This window comes from Pan paniscus, chromosome 1, assembly GCF_029289425.2.
Source record: "Pan paniscus chromosome 1, NHGRI_mPanPan1-v2.0_pri, whole genome shotgun sequence".
NCBI classification, from domain to species: domain Eukaryota; kingdom Metazoa; phylum Chordata; class Mammalia; order Primates; family Hominidae; genus Pan; species Pan paniscus.
The window spans coordinates 222,222,398-222,236,524 of NC_073249.2; the positions used below are offsets into that span (position 1 = coordinate 222,222,398).

Here is a 14,127-nt window from a genome sequence, read left to right on the forward strand (position 1 = left end):
CCCTCACCCCTCAGCTCAGCTTCCATGTCCCCCCACTCTACCCTCACCCCTCAGCTCAGATCCCACAACCCCCCACTTCACCCTCACCCCTCAGCTCAGCTTCCACATCCCCCCACTCCACCCTCACCCCTCAGCTCAGCTCCCACATCCCCCCACTCCACCCTCACCCCTCAGCTCAGCTCCCAAATCCCCCCACTCTACCCTCACCCCTCAGCTCAGCTCCCACATCCCGCACTCCACCCTCACTCCTCAGCTCAGCTCCCACATCCCCCCACTCTACCCTCACCCCTCAGCTCAGCTCCCACGTTCCCCCACTCTACCCTCACCCCTCAGCTCAGCTCCCACATCCCCCCACTCCACCCTCACCCCTCAGCTCAGCTCCCACATCCCCCCACTCCACCCTCACCCCTCAGCTCAGCTCCCACATCCCCCCACTCTACCCTCACCCCTCAGCTCAGCTCCCACATCCCCCACTCCACACTCACCCCTCAGCTCAGCTTCCACGTCCCCCCACTCTACCCTCACCCCTCAGCTCAGCTCCCACATCCCCCACTTCACCCTCACCCCTCAGCTCAGCTTCCACATCCCCCCACTCTACCATCACCCCTCAGCTTAGCTCCCACGTCCCCCCACTCTACCCTCTCCCCTCAGCTCAGCTCCCACATCCCCCCACTCTACCCTCACCCCTCAGCTCAGCTCCCGCATCCCCCTACTCCACCCTCACCCCTTAGCTCAGCTCCCACATCTCTGCCTGCACCCTCATCCCTCAGCTCAGCTCCCACATCCCCCCACTCCATCCTCACCCCTCAGCTCAGCTCCCACATGCCCCCACTCCACCCTCACCCCTCAGCCAGCAACACTTGTATGCAATCCCTACAGAGGGAAGGAACTGTCTGATGAGGAAGAAGCAGCCAGACTCTGGAGGGAGATGGGGCTGGAGGTGGGACTCGGGGGTAGAAACCTATTGTGTGGGGTGAACTGTGTTCCCTGAAAGATCCACCCAAGTCATAATCCCAGTTACCTGTCGATGTGGAATTATTTGGCAAAAGGGTTTTTGCAGATGTAATTAAGGTGGAAATCCTGCAATGAGGCCATCCTGAATTAGGATGGGCCCTAAATCCAATGACCACAAGTGTCCATATAAAAAGAGGAGACAGACACAGAAAAGGCCATGTGGCGATGGGGGCAGAATCTCGGGGGGTGTTTCTACAAGCCAAGGAACACTACGGGCAGCCACCAGGAACCAGGAGCGAGGCCTGGAACACATGCTACCTCAGTCTCCAGAGGGAACCAACCCTGCCCACAGCTTGCCTTCTGGCTTCCTGATCCATGAGAGAATAAATAATGCTGTTTCAAGCCACCCTGCTTGTGGTACTAGGAAACGAATACACCCCCTAGGCTTAAAAACCCTCTAACCAAGCTGGGTGCAGCAATGCCCATCTGCAGTCCCAGCTACTTGGGAGGCCAAGGCGGGAGGATCACTTGAGCCCAGGAGTTTCAGATCAGACTTGGTAACACAGTAACATCGTGTCTCTTAAAAAAAAAAAAAAACCCTCTAACCAGAGCAGGTTCTATGAGAAGCAGACAAACAACCTTCTTTTGTGGGAAGTGACCTCTTTACTAGGGGTCTGGACCCTGGTGGGCCCCAGCCCTGCTTCTGCTCCAACCTTGAGCCTGAAATGTCTGCAGCCCTCTCTGTATTTGCGTTTGTGATCCAGGCACTGGGGGCTCCTCCCTGCTCTCCGGGGGACTGTAAGAATAAATAACAAATGGCTTCAAAGAGGATTACCGTCCCATGACCACGTGACAGGGCATGAAAGATTAATATCTTGCCAGGCAGCGCTGCAGCAGCAATTTGAAAGGCAGCTTTACTCCACCACATCCATTAAAGGCCCCGCTGAATAAAAAGAGATGCAGAAGCGACCGCTGCAAGCTGGGGCCAGCCATGCCTCTGCAATCACATAGCCAGCAGACAAAAACATTTTTAAATGAAAATACTCATTGCTGGCGAGATTGCGGTGAAACGACGACGAGGAGACGTGGCTGGTTCTGGGACATGAGCTATATACTACGACCTTTTTTGAAATTGGGTAGTAGAGGTCCAGAGCTTGGGGTCCAGGAATCCTACCTCTGTGACTTTATCCTAATAGTTCAAGAGAGGAAATAAAGCGAGATACACACAAATGTTTCCCACAGCCTGATTCGGAAGAGTGAAGAGCTGCCGGATCTCCCAGGAAATAATGTTTAAGTGAACTATAGACAAACGGGAGGGTATAATGTGGCCACTCAGTGAGTGCTCCTGGCTGGGGAAGGGCTCACGCTAACAGTGGAGAAGGTGGACGGTGCCCGCGTGTCTGCAGGGGCTGAAGGCAGCCGAGCGAGCGAGTGGGGAGGAACCCCTGCTCCACACCACACGGACCCTGCCTCTGACCCCATGACCCTGCTCTGGTGGGGGGGATCTGTGTGTGGGAAGCAGGGAAAGCAAGTTCCCGGGGTGGGATGGGGAATCCCGCAGGAGGCTCCGGCCACCCGGGCTTCTAGCACAGGCTCTGGAGCCCCTGCAGCCAGCGGGGGCCAGGCTGCTGGGGCTGTGGGCTGGCCTCGCCCCCATGTGGTTTCCCTTTACCTGGCACCCTGGTGACTGTGGCTCAGGAGCGAGGCCAAGGGCGAGCGCCCGCCCCGTGAACGGGTCGCCTGGGGCGCAGGATCAGGCCTCTGCTGCGGTCATGTTCTAGCTCTGTCCTCTGGTAGCTGTGTGACCTGAGATAAGGTCTAGGACCTGTTCTCACCCGGGACACAGAGACGGGAGGAGCTGAGGACTAAGAACAAATGTGTGGAGGGGACGAAGCAGGGGGCCAGAGCCAGAGCAAATCTGCAACACAGGGCAGCTGCCAACTCAAAGGACAACAGTGACGGCAGAGTCCTTGACACTGCTGTCAGCGTCGTCCAGAGTCGGGTGACGCGCCTGCCTCCTCTTCCTGCAGGGGGGCAGCCGCTCTCAGCTGTCCAGCCCCTCCCAGTACCTCCCAGTCCTGGCAGGGCTGTAGCCCTTCAGCTCCCCTGGAAATCCACTCAAGGGACCTTGGCCTTCTCTGCCTGCCACCTGGGAACACCTGATGGGGACGTGCTGGGATGGTTTCTGCAGTTCAAAGGATTTACCTCCACATAATTAAGTGCCTCGTTTGTAAAAACACAAGCTGTGTCCTCATCGGCGGTGTGGGCATCACGTACGGTTCAGGGGCTGGGACAGAGCCCTCAGTACAGATGACAGGCATCAGGGAGTCTGTGGCCATCAGCCACCGATGCCAGCTCAGGCCACAGCTGCCATGGCAGGCACCTGGCTTTGTCTCAACCTCAGCTGCAGGAGGTGCATCCCCGCCTCCTGCCAGCTCTGGCTGAGTGCCAGGCCCCAGAGGCCACGGCTATCTCTGGCCTCCCCTGGGCACTGCCTGTTGTTCAGGGTGCTCAGAGCAGGATTGTATCTGGTGGGGAAGACCCCTTGGGGAGGATCCCTTGGTGTCACAGTTGGCCTCCGTTGGGCCAGGAGCCCTCTGGTCCTCCCTGGTTCTGAAGGCTTCTCTCTGCCTGCCACAGCCAGGGGAGATGAAATCAGGGAGCCAGTGCTGGGGACGATGTTTGCTGGCCTGTAGGAAGCTTAGGCTTGGTTCCAAGGCCTCATGACATGGCCGAGGCATTACCCGTCAGGCTGAGCTGGGGGACAGAGGTGATGGGGACAGCAGGCATGTTCTGTCCTCACGAGGCCCACAGTCTAGGCAGGGACAGATGTCAGCAGTCATGACCACTGCAGGGCATGCTTGGAGAGACTACAGGACATCGAGGGGGCTCAGTCAGAGAGCTGCACCATGATCCCGGCTCTGTCAAGGATGAGTCCTCTGGCCTCAGTTTCCCTGTCTATAAAATGAGGAGTCTGGGCTGCACAGTGTCAAAGACTCAGAGAACCTAGAGGGGCTTTCTGAGGCCGCTGGCTCCAGGAGCCTAGGACCCAGTCCTACCACCACGTGAGCAACACTGCCCCACACTGGCTCATTTCTCTGTGTGTTCCGGGCTGCGTTAGAGACCAGGGATTCCGCCAAGCCTGGGGACAGGTGTTATCCTGTCTCCTCCAGAGCCTGGGGGGAAGCGTCCCCTGACCTGAGGTGCCACCTCTCCTGCTGCTCACACAGACTGCTCCTCAGAGACCCACCCCCATGGGTGTATCACGGGGCTCAGCCAGGCCCTCAGCACCCATACAGCCCAGCAGGTGGCTAGGCCACTCCAACAACCGGTGATCATGATTATCAGGTTGCCAGAGGGTTGGGGAGACCCTCTCCTAGGCATCCCTCCCAGTGGCACCCCTGGAGGCTTAGCCAGAACCTTCCGGCCCTGGGTGAGGCAGAGAATGAGGGCTGGTGGCACAGGCTCTGTGTGTCTGTGTGTGTGTTGGGAGAGAGTGTGTGTGTGTGTGTGTGTGTGTGTGTGTGTGTGTGTGTGTGGTGATCACATGCAGCTGGAGCAGCTCAGGGCTCCGAGAGCACCAAGGGCTCAGGGTAGGCCCTGGGGCCTCCAGGTCGCAGAGGGACCCTGTTCAGCTTCCCTCCACCCAGGCCAGATGAATGGCCCAGCTCAGCAGCACAGAGGAAGCAGGAGGCCTCCGTGAAAGATGTTCCGGCCTCCAGGGTCCCTCCTTACCTGCCCTTGTCCCTCTCCCTGCCGTGCCCTGACACCCCATGCTGTCTCTGCGCCTTTGGACCCCACTCTCCCTGCCTGTGAGGCCACAGCCATCCAGTGCTTCCCCCTTTCCTGACGATGTGAGATGGACGCTGTCAATGCTTTGGTGTGATGCTTTGGTGGTGGCCTGAGTGACGCCTTGGTGCCCTGGACCATACACCTCCTCCCGCTCTGATGTTGGCCCTGAGGGCAGCGACCTTATCCTGGCTCCCGATTCATGAGTTAATGAGGAGCAAGTGACATTCCCCAGGCCCTGGCCTCACTGTAGCACTGCCCTGGAGAGGGCTGTCTGTGCTGGCGTCACCAGGACCCCCAGGTGCTACTTCAGATTCCAACGGCCTACAGGCTTCATGTAAACAGGCCCCTTTCTCCCAGGGATATCACTGTTTTCTTTTTTTTTTTTTCTTTTCTGGGAAGCCCCCATTCAGGGTCTGTTGATAACTGTCACTCACACCAGCAGAGCGGTGGGGGGTGGGGTTCACTCCTCACAGGAACGGGCTCGCCTGCCCCAGTGGCCTCCCCAGACCCATCTTTTGGGATGGAGAGAGAGCATGGCAGCTCCCCGGAGCCTCTGAAGTGCCCCAGCACAGGGTGGCTGATGTCCCCTGGACACCCCCACTGCCTTGTAAGCACGAAGGATGTAAATAAGGAGGCATCCACTACTCCTTCAAGGAGCAAAGCACCCTGTGTCCCTGCGGAACGGGGAGGTTTTGAGTTGGGATTTGCAATTCCTGTTTTGGGCATCCTGTTTCCTTTGTAGGAGCAAAGGGACAACATGGCTCCGGGCCTTGTGTCTGTGACACCTGAATACCTCCTGGTCTGGGTGACTAAAAATACCTGCTACTCATTTCCATGGAAAGGCAATACCCTCTAGGGGGTGCGGGGGGCTGGCTGAGCAGAGGCGGGAGGCGCTGCAGGATCTATCTAGACAGACAGGGCACAGGTAGGGCGTGCAGAGGGCCCAGATGGGGCACAGACAGAGTGCAGGCAGGGTGCGGACGGGGCACAGATGGGGCACAGACAAGGTGCAGACGGGGCATGGACGGCACAGACAGGGTGCAGAGAGGGTGCAGACAGCAGAGCAGGATACGGATGGGGTGCAGGCAGGGTGCGGACGGGGCACAGACAGGGCACAGACGACACAGACAGGGTGTGGAGAGGGCGCAGATGGCGCAGGCAGGGTGCGGATGGGGCGCACACAGGGTACAGACAGGGCGCAGGCAGGGTGCAGACACAGTGCAGATGGGGCACAATCAGGGCACAGGCAGGTGACAGACTCTGTATGGTCAGGAACAGGGTGGCGAGGACTGGCTCCTGTACTGACCCCTGGCCTCCTCTGCCGTGGGCAAGCGCTCGGGCCATCAGTACCCGTGAACCAAACCACATTCCAAGAGGCCTGGACACTAACAAGGCGCCCTGCCACACACGGGAGGATGACAGCACAATCTCAGATTTGAAGCTCACAAAAGTGCAGCGGGTCATTCCAGTAGAACGTGGGCTTCACATGTTCCCAAGAATTACAGAAACCCCCGCAAAGCCCTTCTCGCCGGAGCTTTCAACCATCACAAACAGCTTCCTCGTGTGCTTCCTTAAGAAGTAGAGGCGGGCAGGTTCACTGACAGACTGAAACGGCTAGGGAGTGTTTCTCAAAGCATGTTCTTAGAACCCCTGATCTGAGTCACCAGGGACTGGTGGCCAAGGAGCTTGCTAAGCTGCACCAGGACCCCTGAGGGCTGGGCAGGTGCCACACCCTACAAGCCTGCTGGGCACACCGATATCTCAGGACCCTCGGCCCACCCAGGCCCCAAGACTCCACAATTCTTACACAGAACGTAAAGCACTACGCAGCCAACCTATGCAGGGCCACCAACAAGGCTAAGCCTCAGCCCGCAGTTCACGGGTATCCCCAGAAATGCCCCCCATTAAGGCAGGAAATGGAAGAATGCACCGTTGAAATCGTCTCTGAAGGGGCGGATGCAAGAGGGTGCTGCTGGCAGTTGCGGTTAAGCAGCAAAGCGGCTTCGTCTACGCCCGCCAGCCCCGGAGCCACCCTGTGCCTTCACCTTCCTTTTCCTCCTTTCACGGTCAAATCTCTCCAGAGCCATTGGCGGCAAAGTCCAAAGGTCACCAGGGTGGGACTTTGGCTTGGGGTCCTGGCTCCTGCGCCTAGTAGCTTGGAGGCCTTAGGGAAGCCACTTTGACTTTCAGTGTTTCTGCCTCAGTCAGATGGGTATAAGTTGGTTGGCGAGTGCTTGGAAGCTGGTGGTGCTGAATCTGGGGTCCTGCGCCCCCTCGCTGCTCCTGGGAGCCCAGCTCTGCTTCCCCTCTCAACAGAGGCTGCCTCCTTGGCAGCAGCCGGCCCACCGGATGCAGCAGATACCTGCCTCATCCTCTATTTTCCTCTCCTCCCCGGGCTCTGGAAGAATCCAGGGTTCCCTACTGTCTGTCTTGACCTTCATCTTCCCTCTCAAACCCGTACCCTTGGCCACCCTTGGCACTACCCCCAGGTGACACTGTCAGGGCTGTGACCAGTAGGTAGGTGGCAGTCACCTCCAGGTCCCACCTCTCCTGTGAACCCCAGCCCTACCTTCTCAATGCCAGCGGGCACTGCTGTCCAAGACACAGACCTCGAAACTCAAGGTCAACCGAGCCCAGTCCTCCCCATCCAGAGGCCCCGATTCTGGCTCTGCCTCTTTCGGTCTGTGCAGCCCAGGTGGACCCAGCCAGAAAAGCTTGGGGGGCTCCAGGGCTCTCCTCTTCCCTCCCTCCCCATCACTGTCCAGCCCATGGTGGCCTTGGCCCTGATGCCCTCCCCTAGTTATCCTATTCACCCATATTCATGCCCTAGCCTGTGACCGCACTGGGCCTCTGGCCATCATCCAGCCTGCCTGGTCCTCCCTCTGTGACCTTGCCCATGCAGAGCCCTTTTCCAGACCATCCTTTCCTAGCTCTGCCTATCACAACCTGCCTGTCTTTCAAGGTCCAGGTCAAATGTCCCCACTGCCCCCGTCTCTCCTTCCCTATCAGCAGGGTTTTCTCTGACCATTCCAGGCATGTGGTCACTGCATCCCTTTCCTGGGTCTCGGCCCTAGAGGAGGGAGGTGGGTCTTGCTCATTCTTGGTCCTTCAAATGTCTGCTGCTAAGACCTTCGCCCTTCACTGGCATGTATAGGTTTTAAGCAATGTTTTAAATTTAAATTTGTTTTCTAATGAATAGATCGAGTTGAATCTCCTTGCCCATGCATTCTAGTTATTCCTTACTCTCCTGCATCTAGGAGGGGTGGCAAGAATATCACTTTCAGAGAGCCCCTGCCACGGCTGAGTGTTTGGGATCACAGGGCTCTGAGGCAGAATTCTAGAGTCTTCTGTCCTAGGCTGCATTGACAGCCTGTGGATACCAGGGCCTGAGATTGCAATGAAAGATCATGAAGCTGCCAGGGGGTGGAAAATGAGAACACATTCATGGTGAAGGAGGGCGAGCATGCTCAGAGCATGGCTCTGCAACCCACTCGGTGCCCAGGGGCTGCTGGAATCAGACAGACAGGTGGGCAGGTGTGCAGTGGGGGTCTGGCAGGCTTGCAGGCCCTCCACGAGGCCCAAGGTCAGGGAGAACAGGGCAAGGAGTGTCCCTCCCTCAGAGGGAGGCTATTCCCTGCAGACCAGGGCAACGGGCTCTCCCCTCCTGCCCTCTCTTCCCCTTCCTTCCCTCCATCCTTCTCCACTGTGAAATCACTCAGCAGGGCTCTCCAGCTGAGAGACTGCCGAGAGGTCCCAGGAAACCACGCAGAAGGAAAGCCAGGTTCCTCTGCTCCGGTTTTCCTGGGGGCTCCGTTGGGCTGCCCAGGAACCACCTGAGCTCCAGGCAGGATGGTGGCTGGGGCGCCTCGTCCGACTGGAAGAGGGGGAACTGACAGTTATCCAGCACCCACTGTGTGCCAGGGAAGCCCCAGGCTCCTACCATTGAGGCACCAGTTCACCCATTCAGATAGAGGGAGACACGAATGATCCGTGTGGCTTAGCAGGCCAGAGAGCCAGAGACTCAGAGAGCTAAGTCTCTGGCAGGGAAACAGCCCAGGCTGGTGACTCAGGACCCCTGCGGACCAGACCTCAGGGGTCCACAGGACCCAGGAAGTTGCTCCAGAAAACTGGCCCACGTGGAACGGGTTGAATCTGGTGCGGGGTCTGAGAAGAAACCTGTGCCCAGCTCCCAGCCATGGAGTTGGATGATAGATCTCGGCTGCTCGGCAGTCAGGGCTCAAGATCACAGCCAGGAAAGCCTTCTCACTGGGTCCAGGTAAAGGCGGACGGCCAGGAAGGTGGTCCCCACCATTTCTCCACTTTTCCCCTTTTCCCAATCCTATTTTATCTACAACCAGCATGGCATCAAAGCAGTTAGCTCTGTGGGTACCTGTGTGCTGGAGAAGTGGAGGAGGCTGCCTGCAAGGAGACAGGTGCCGGGGAAGCCGGCAGGGTGGGCATGGGGCTGCTCTGTCACTGAAGACACGCAGAACCTGGGTCTCTGGGGCTAACCATGTGGTCACTGCGCAGAGCAGGGAGTAGCCTCCTGAGACGCTGGCCAGCAGGGCTCTGAGTGGAAACCTGGGTGTGGCAGTGGCAGGGCACCCTCAGGCAGGGAGGGGCCTGAGCCCAGGGCTCATCCCATGGTGGGTGTGCAGGAAGAGGGAGGCTGGCCTTCATCTGAGTTCCCCAGGATGTGGCAAAGGACAAGAGGGCCCAGCATCTGCTCAGGCCCATGAGACAGGGAGTCTCACGCATCTGCCAAGCCCAGGCAGGCAGGAAAGCCTCGAGCCAGTGGGCAGTGACAGGACGAAGCCCAGGTGTGCCACCCCATCTCCCCCAGTGTGCTCTCTCCTGGGGAACAAGGGTCCTGTTCCCTTTGCCTCCTCGGGACTGGCTGAGCGGAGACGGTGTATCCCTTAATAGACTCACCCGAAGATAGGCCAGGAGGGGCCTGAACATGGCGGGTCACCCGTCACCAAGGAAAGAGCAGTGTGGGGCTTCCCACGCCACGACAAAGGAGTGCTTCCATATCCCCCAGGGTCTGGGCCTGGGCCTCCAGGGCCTCTTGGGAGACTCACTCCTGCAGAGGTAAGGATTTCAGGCATTCGATGGAGCTCAGGTGATGGCGGAGGGGGCACCTCTCACAGAGTTCTGGCAGGGCAGGAAGAGAATCAAGGTTTCCTCACTAGCTGGGAGGCCAGGATCAGTTTCACTGCTGCTCTGTGCCTCAGTTTCCCTATCCAGCCTCCCTCGCAGGGTTGTTTACAAGTGCCGGAGGCGAACTGAGGTCATGAGTGTAGTTCCAGTGTGGGGAGGGTCCCTCCTTTCCTTCATCCCACCACGGACCTGGTGCCCTCACTCTTCTCTAACTATGGGGCCATCTCTTTGAAGGCCACGAACAACAGTACCCTTGCACCAGGGCCTGCATGCCAGGCAGGACTGAGTCGCAGAGAAATCTCCATGGTAGTGGCACCTCCCAGTCCCAAAAGCCCCTCCAGTGACTTGGACACACCCGAGGCACTGGCTGCACCCATGAATGTCAGCAATGCCTCCAAGTGGCCTTCTGAAGGGACAGCCGGTCATGTCCTCGGGGTGCTGGCTTCCCCCAGCTCGGACAGCCAAGGTATGAACTGGGCTCAAATAAGTAGGAAGTAGGGGGTCCAACCCAGCTCCGTCACTGCCTCTGTTGACCCTGGAGAAGCATGTCCTTCCGTTTAGTCCTCTGAGAGCAAGGATGACCGGCTGCTGGGTGCCAAGACCCAAGTCCTCCTGGAGTTGGGAGGGGGACTGGCGGGAACATGGGGTCTATGGCCCTAGACACCTCTGGCATCAATCCTTCTCGAATTGCCGCCCCCAGCTGCCCACTGTCCTGCCTCCTTATTCAGGGACGCCAGGAAAACATTCACTCTGGGACCTCTGGCGACGTGAATATCACTGAGAACTTAGCCGAGGACCAGACACATGCCGCACCTGGCCAGAGTCCCTGGAAACAGAAGCACGGTCCCCCGGTTCTCGCGAGGGAGCAGGCTCTCCTTCCACACAGACGATGTGTTCCCAGTTACCACGGCAGAGCACCAACACACAGGAAGGTCTAGGGGAGGCCCCTCCCTCCAAGCCCAGGCCGGAAACTGCCAAATCAAAACTGTGTGGCACTCGCTTCCTCCTGAACCATTTGGGTCTCAGAAGATGACTGAAAAATGAAAGCGAGCAAGCCTTCTCTAGCTGGCCAGCCCATGGCACCCTCGGCCTTTCCAGCTCTCTGGCGCCATGGCCCACGTCCCACCTCCCGGGTGCAATGGCTTCTGTGCACACTGCTTCCCATCCAGGCTCCAAATCCAGACCCAAGACGGTTCTCAACCAAGAAACACACGAAAAGGGTTTCACACTTTTTCACGACACCCCCCAACTCCAGTGCCTGGCTCAGCCCCCAGGTGTTGATTAGCACCTACAAAGCACTTGCTGACTGGCGCAGGGAAAAAAAAAAATGGCCCTGGGTGTCAACAGGGAAGCCCCTACCATGCTGCTCTCGAGGGATGTGCTGCAGCCCGAACACTGTCAGTGCCACTGAGGCCGAGTGTGGCCGTGGAGAGATGTCCCCAGAGAGAATGACAGGACCTGGAGGACCAAGTGCACTCTTAGGGCCCCACACTGCGAGAGCACAGGGCCAGGAGCTGCACAGGGCTCTGCAGCAGACACGGCCACCAGGCGAGAATCAGGTGGGCAGATGTGACTCTCCACACGTAGGTCCCCAAACCCTGCAACCTGCAACGCGGGGCCTGAATGCGGCTTCCTTAGCAGAGCAGGAGCTTACTCTTGGCACTGGGGGAAAGGGGAGGGGTGAGGCTGGCATTTTTGAGGGGGAGGAGAAGTTGCAGAGAAAGAAAAAATCCTGAAACGACAGACAGTGGGACAGCTGTGGCCTGAACTTGGTGTTCTTGCTCCTCGGATGTGGATGTATTAATTTCCATAAATGCTAATAGCCCACTTCCCCAAGAGCTATTACTTATGTCATCTCCCCTTGGACACAGTTCAACACAGGGCAGACAAATGAAAGGGAGGAAAAGACAACCCCCAGTGGCGGTCCCCAGCTCCTCAGCCCCCTCCCAACCAGGCAGCTCAGGTCTGGTTCCTAAGGTGGCCCTGCTAACCGCAGGGTCAAGACCCCTGCCTTCAGCTCCGTAGCCAGGTCCCTATCACGACAGGAAGCAAGAAAGTTACCAACCCCAAAAATGCTGAATCACAAAGTGAGGCTGAGCAGGAAAGTGGGGGTGGGGAGGGAAGGAGACGGTGGCCAGGGAGGAAAGGTGCTAAGGGGCTTTCCACCTGGAGCACCCCGGGATGCTGCGGGCAAAGCACAGCCCCTGTAAGAGCCCCCAGGACAAATGCCAGGAGGAGGGACACCAGGATGCGGCTGGTTGGCGGGGTGGTAAGGTGGGCAGGTACCCCGGCTGCTGCTACTGCCGCAGGACGCGGTGCAGCAGTGGGGTCTTTGCATCCTGGGAGCAGCAGCAGGTAGGGAGGTGCGGAAGTGCTTTGTGCCAAGGCCTGGCAGGAGGGAGAAGCTTAAGATAGGAGTACGGGCTCAGGGTCAGAAGTGGCGGTGTGTGTGCTGTAAACAGCCCGAGGAACTGGTGCAGGAAGCAGGGTCACAGTCTTGGGGAGCAGGGTAAGGTGGTGAGAGCGTGCCCGCGGGGAGAGGTCGGAGGGGCTGGGGGCAGAATGGGAGGGTGGGGAAAGGGACCGGAGCGACACAGGGACAGGCAGCGAGAACGACGGATGAGCCTTGAGAAGCGATCAGGAGGAGAGATGGGGAGGACCGGGAACAGCAGCGCCCCGGTGGGGCTGCGCAGAGGCCGGGAGAGGGGATGAGAGGAGGATGGAGGAAAGGGGAGGGCGAGGCTGCTAGGACCGGAGCGGGCAGAGATGGGGAAGAGGTGCACCGGGAAGAGGGACGGCGGCAGGGGCAGGGGTCAGGGATGCGAGCTGAAGGGTCGGGCGGGCAGGAGGACAGGGAAGGAAAGACAGAAAGGGATGGGGGAAGGGAGACGATGGAGAAGGAGGTGAGGAGGCTGGAGAGGAGGTGAGACAGCGGCGGAGGCAGGGACGCAGGGCCGGGGAAGAAGAGATGGAGACGGGACCGCGGCCCCTGCCGCAGCGCGGGCCTCGCGGATACCCGCCGCCGCCGTCCCGGAGCAGCTTGGTGGAAAGCGCGCCCCGCCGGGGTCTCCCCGGTACTCACCTGGGGGCTCCAGCTCCGGATCCTGTGCCCCGCGCCGGATCTTCCTTCCCGCCCTGTCCCTGCGACTTTAGCGCCCCGGAATCCCGCTAGCTCCTGCAGGTTCCGCCAGCAGCATCTTCACCTCGTGGGACGCCCGGGGCCACGCCTCTTCCAGCTTCTGATTGGCTATTGTTCACGCCAGTCACACTACCATTGGTTGAGGGGTCGTCGGACATGCAAATCAGGATGGGCCCGCCGCCGCACCGATTGGCTGGCGCTCGCAAAGCGTAGCCCTCGACTTGGGCTCTGATTGGCTCCGCGGCCCTGACGGCGACAGTGACGCGAGGCGGGTTCTTGGACTGAGTGTGCGGCGCGGTGCGCCGCCTTCCGAGGCTCTTCCCGCGGGTGGCAGCGGACGGGGCGCGCCCCTCGGCCAGTCCTCGGTCCTCAGGCTTGTGGCTCCGTTGAGCACCGGCCGCCGGGCCTCTGGGTCTGTCGAGTGGGGACTCCCTGAAAAGCGTGGGCTCCGTGGCCTCCGGCGCGGCCGCGGCGGGTCGGTCTCCTAGGTAACGCGGCCCGCGGCGGGCGGAACCATGTGGGCCGGCGCCGCGGGGGAGGTTGGACGCGGCCTCGAGGCACAGGGGGCCTCAGTGTTGGCCAGAGCCTCGGGGTTCGGGGGTAGCGTGGTCCACGCCGTCCCTGCGTGGGGGCCCGGTGCCTGGGGTGCGGCGGTGGCGCGCGGCGGGGGCTGTCCCCGCGTTAGTCGCAGGCGTCCCCCCTCGTCGGAACACTTGGTGGGGTCGCGGCCGCTGGGTGCCGTTTGGCTACGTGGGTTCCTTTCTGCCCTTGCCCTTTGCCCCCTGCCCCCTGGCCTCTCTGCAGCCCCTCGGCTGAAGGGAGCGCGGTACCGATGTCCTGGGCCTTGGCTCCCCGCGCCCTAGTCCGCGCGCAACTTTCCCAGGCCGGAGTCCGCGGACCCCGCCTGGCCGCGCCCCTCCGCCCCTCCTCCCCGCCCCCCGGCTCCAGCTCCGGCTCCGGCTGTCAGTTCCCCGCGGTGGCTCTGCGGCCTTCGGGCGTCCCTGCGAGGCTTTGTACCCGGCGCCGTCCCGGCCTTCTGCGCCCCTTTCCTGCCTTGGAACCTCCCGGCCGACCCGGCCCGG

General features: G+C 60.0%; 2 protein-coding genes across 11 annotated transcripts in view; one reads left to right on the forward strand and one right to left on the reverse strand.

Moving 5' to 3' along the window:
- The window catches only part of KCNAB2 (potassium voltage-gated channel subfamily A regulatory beta subunit 2), a 111,914-nt gene extending 98,787 nt beyond the window's left edge, over positions 1-13,127 (reverse strand). For all 4 annotated transcript variants that reach the window (XM_008975728.5, XM_008975727.5, XM_008975724.6 and 1 more), the window contains exon 1: positions 12,989-13,127. The gene's annotated coding sequence lies outside the window, so the exon portion shown is untranslated. The remainder of the gene's footprint in view (positions 1-12,988) is intronic.
- The window catches only part of NPHP4 (nephrocystin 4), a 135,913-nt gene continuing 133,845 nt past the window's right edge, over positions 12,060-14,127 (forward strand). For 3 of the 7 annotated variants that reach the window (XR_008621169.2, XR_004670107.3, XM_055098770.2), the window contains exon 1: positions 13,399-13,533. The gene's annotated coding sequence lies outside the window, so the exon portion shown is untranslated. Of the gene's footprint in view, positions 12,262-13,287; positions 13,534-14,127 lie in introns of those variants that run through there. The other 4 variants (XM_003822160.6, XM_034954029.3, XM_034954042.3 and 1 more) reach the window with 3 other exon arrangements.